The following is a 5,430-nucleotide window of genomic DNA, read 5'->3' as shown; positions in this document are numbered from 1 at the left end:
ACACTAAAAGCCTTCCATCTGGTGATTTACCATGTATATAAATTGTTATAATCCATATAATTATATACATATATATTTTTTAGAATTTTGGTTAACAGAATACTGTTGTGTACGAAAAGGAAATTAGATATAATAAAAGTGAATAAAATTCCAAAGAGTTCTTTGTAGTGACAGTGTCTTAAGAGGCTGCGAGTATATCACAGAAACTTCTCATGGAAAGTGTCAAATAAAATATTTACCTAACTAATATTTCGCTTAAAATATCTGATAATTAAAAATGAAAATATAGGTAAATTTGTAAATAAGGAAAACAGGTAAATTTAATCAAGATTGAGCAAGATAATTAAGCATATTCGCAGAGCAGTAATTGTTGATTAACGAAATAGGTCAATAGTAAAGTATGTTATCAATATTGGGAAAATAAAGTGAGTCTTGGGGCAAAAAAAAAAATCGAGATAAACTCTTTGGCCTCAGGAAGCTTTAAACATAATTTTTTTCTTAAAGGGGGAAACACAATTTGGCCTTTAGCAATCGAAAAAAAAAATCTTTGGTAATTTCAGTGTTATCAACAAAGCCTCTTTAAATTATCGGTGATATGAAGTGGAACACGGAAAATTGTGTACTGCGAATTTGTAAAATTTGTTACCTTGAGGCTTGCTCGTCCTAGGAGACTTGACCTGCAGGAAGGACGCAGGTTTGGGACGCTGTGGGCGTGGACGGCGACCACAACTCAGGTAAATCACTAATTATTTTATTCTCTATCGAGCCGCCACCAAAATAATTCTGACCTGCGTCAAGCCTTGATCCAGTGAAGGCAAGAGCTGATCTATCTACTGTAAGATCTTTAAGTGGGAAGTGTTGGTGCTAGACGGTTCTTTCTTTCAGGAATTGAAGCCACTTTCCTTTTAGAGCAAATCTGATTATCCCTTCTCTCTTCCCTAGGGGCTTCATAACCCTAACAGATTTAGCGCTTCCCCATGAACATAATAATATATTTTCTAAAAATAGGAAACGCCTTGTCCCAAATTGATCGCGTCAGTGTTCTGTTTGGGTCACAAACGTGAAAAATTTGACGTCTTGTTCCATTGACCCTTAAAATTCAACTTTCCATAAATATTATCCCTTGTGCGTTTAGCGCTTAATATTGATTAAAACAATAATCATGAATAACAGACAAAATATCTCCACGTCCATAACACCAGATATTCGTACCATCAGACACTGGCATCACTATCAACAAAAGTACTGTATCATATAAAAAAAGAGAGTTTCAGGCCGCGTTTTCTTACTAATACTTCCAGAAAGACTCAGCCTGTGGAATCTCAGCAGGTTTCTGACTTCAGTGTGAAAAATTCACTTTCAACATCTGAACAGGTATAAATATTTTTCTCTTGCAGATTATGAGAAACATTTTTGACATTGTTACAGCATCATATGTTGGACAGATTCTCAAATATTTGTAATTATACATAGTAGCACAACGTAGCACAATGTAGTATCAGGTAGTACATGGGGAATATATGAGAATACAAGGTTGCACATGGATGGGAATAGATCACAGTACAAGCCTGGGAGTACAAGATAGTACAATGTAGTATAAAGTAGTACTTGGAAATACATAGTAAAGACAAGGATTTTATCAATCCATTGGACTGATAAAATCCTTGATTGTTGAAACATTGGACTGATAAAATCCTTGATTGTTGAAACATTGGACTGATAAAGCCCCTTCTGGAGGAAACTTCTCATTAATAAAATTATGCTAACACTTCATGAGAATCTCATTTACATATGTGCTATTATATAGCGTTTTAAATTCACTCTCTAACTAGATGTTCGAAATTAGGACAGTACAGCATCTAACTGAACTTTCTGGTTTAATCTAGGCTGGTTCTTTCTGGAGACTTTAATTAAATAGGCACCTTTAAATAGGCACCTTAAGTACTGTCAACAGAAACTTAAAATACGGTAGGTACTTAAACCAAGTGCCAAAACACTTCGTTTACCAACCTATTTAAAGTCAATCTACAATGCCTTATACACTTGAACGGGTTATTCGTCAGTAAAAATCTACACTCTTCCAGTAATAGGGAATAAGGCTGTCCCAAATGCGTCAAGAATAAAAAAAAAATCATAGCATCATAGCTGCAGCAATTCACTACTAATCCACAATTTTGAGAGAAAGCTTTAGACGACACGTTACAAAGGTCCGCCCTTGACCTTCATCAAGTCATTAGTGAGAGGGATAAGAAAGAGTCACTGGACAGGTCAGCTAGGCTGAAATTTCTCAGAAATTATCCTAAATTATTGACGTTCAGCACTGAAACAGTGAATTGGTTGCATGAATACAATTATAAATAACAAAAAAGGCACAATACCGTGACTGGAACGATACACAAATAACCCGCATATAAAAGAGAGAAGCTTACGACGACGTTTCGGTCCGACTTGGACCATTGACAAAGTCACACTGTGTGACTTTGTCAATGGTCCAAATCGGACCGAAACGTCGTCGTAAGCTTCTCTCTTTTATGTGCGGGTTATTTGTGTAATACAATTATACCTGGAACTTATGACGACGTTTCGGTCCAAGTCGGACCGAAACGTCGTCATAAGTTTGTCTTCCATGTGTAGGTTATTTGTGTATCGTGATTTTTTTATTGTATAGGTTTTGCTTGCTAATGGTCGAAGGTGATGTCAAATACCGACAAGTATGTACATACTGGGAACTTTGTGAAGCCAAAACAGAGGTTGAGAAAAGCAGAATATGAGGGATAAGGTCACGTGCAAAGTAAATGGAAGGTCTACAGAGAGACGTTAGCAAGTGAGGTCATTTAATTGCCGTGTTTTGATGGGATAATATTAATCCAAATATGTCCTCGGACAAGCTAAAAGTTCCGGTGTTCTGGGTATCTGTATATGTCTACTTTTTGCTGTTGATTGGGTGAGACTGACGGTATTCTGCTTAACTGGGTCTTTAACTGTAGTGGAAGTCATTGTGTCTGCGTTAGTGGAGGATGAACAGGATGAGCAGCATCCCTTCCTAAACATCCTACTCCTCAGGAACGTAGCTCAGCCAGCCTTCAAGGTTTTGTAGAAAACCTGCTGACAAAGGCGATTTGTTGCTGTATTTTTGACACCTTGGCTCGAAAACCAAGAGAGAGGTGTCATCGGTTTCAACTTCAAAGAATACAGAATTTCCAGCGCTGCTTCCCTCAAGAGGAGCGCTCTTGCTCTTGCATTCATCAGATTTGTACCCTGCTGCATTTTGTTTCCCACTTTATCAGTGACTGCAAATGGATACCAACACGGGGCTGACAACGTCACTAACTCTTTAGCTATGAACAATGTTAATGTAGCCACCAAGACGTCCACCACAAGACTTATTCACAAAGAAACTCTCCTGAATCTACGGCAGGAGGATATGTAAGCCTGTGTGGAAGTATATGAAAATATATGTGAGAGGAACCTAGAGCAAGGTGTGAGAGAGTAGCAGTACTCATGCAGCAGTGATGACCACAACAATGCCTGAGTCACCCATCGCAACTCTGACAATCATTTTATGAAGTTTAATGAGTCCAGACTTATCATCATTGAAGAGGACGACTCAGGTAGTGGTGTCTGGAAGTGTAATGGCTGCAGACACCAACACTATCGCCCACTACACTGGCAGCTTCATAATTTCGGAACTTTTGGCTAAATTAATTCTACCCCACAAAGACACTGAGATTACTTGAGCAGTGACACTGCCACTCTGTACCAAACCTCTTCCTCTTATGATCACTTTACAGTATATGTCATACTTATTCTCATCTCTGTATTGGATCGAAACATCTCAATAAATATCCTAATACTACACATGTGTCTTACTTCACTCATGTTGGTATGATATCATCTCTCGGAAGAACCCTTCAAGGAAGGTGCCATGATACCAAGAACAACAATAACTATATTGAGGGTTCTTTACTAGTTTGGTATGAGGGACGGCCTCGTTGGTGACTCCCTGGTCATCCTTGCTATTGTTGCTCGCTTCCTGCAGAGTCTACGGAACTACCGCAGCTTCCTTGACCGTGAGTCATCTGGAGAAATCTGGAGTTGCAGCTGATGCTCTTTCTTTCAGCCCTTGTAATGTATCTCACATTCATTTAACAGGAATGAGAGATAAGCCGTCTGATGTATCGACAGTGTTTAGGCGACCTCTGATCTTTAGGCTGTGTTATTGGAAACTCTGTTGTTGAGGAAATTTTGAGCCTCTGATGTTTATGAAAAGATCTGAGAACTTTCGATGTTTAGATAGTCTTCTGGGGAGATAGGTGTCTATAATATTTAGGAAGAGGAGGACCTCTGATGTTCAGGAAGTGGAGTTCCTCTAATATTTATTCCATATTACAAGTCTGTTTTCCCTCTCCCAATCTCCAATGTTTATACCGTGTTCCGAACACCACTGATGTTGAAGCTGTGTTCCGGACACCTTTGATGTTTAGCTATTGAATGTTCCGGGCACCTCTGATGTTTAGGCAGTGAGTATTCCGGGCACTTCTGATGTTTAGACTGAGTGTTCCGGGCACTTGTGATGCTTAATCTGTATTGTGGGAACCTCTGATGACCAGGAGATCATACAAGGCAGCTGACCAGTCATATGGTATAGCTTTCACACTGTTGTATTAATCAGTTGTTCACTTATATCACTGAGAGTACCGATTATTCAAGAAATATTCATGGAAAATACACATACGTGAAAAATACAGATGCATGGAAAAATATTTACATACGAAAAAGAAAACGTGAGTAGGATATAACACATGCATGATGAAAATACACGTATGGGAAGAGTATACGCATAATAAAAATACATACATGTGAATAAATACGTACATATAAGTAAAATATATGTGAAAAATTTGCGTACATGTATAATAAAAATACGTACGTGTGAAAAAATACGTACATTTATAATAAAAATACATACATTTGAAAAAATACGTACATTGGCAAAAATTACGTCCATGGGAAAAAAATTCACGTACAGAGCAAAATTCCCTTGTACCGTTGGAATTGCGACCGACTGAGTAATGGACGTGATCTGTTATTGACTAACTTTTTATACCGAATAATTGGCGTTGTTCTAACACACACACACACACACATACACACACACACACATACACACACACACACACACACACACACACACACACACACACACACACATACACACACACACACACACACACACATACACACACACACACACACACACACACACACACACACACACACACACACACACACACACACACACACACACAAACACACACACAGACGCACACACAGGAACTCTGGTGGGACAGACCAGATGGGGACACCAGCAAGGAATACACCAACAAGTGTTGGACGACATACATACAGATGAGGAGGAGGTGAAGAAAC

This window comes from Cherax quadricarinatus, chromosome 26 (assembly GCF_038502225.1).
Source record: "Cherax quadricarinatus isolate ZL_2023a chromosome 26, ASM3850222v1, whole genome shotgun sequence".
NCBI lineage: Eukaryota > Metazoa > Arthropoda > Malacostraca > Decapoda > Parastacidae > Cherax > Cherax quadricarinatus.
Note: the sequence above shows the minus strand (reverse complement) of the source record.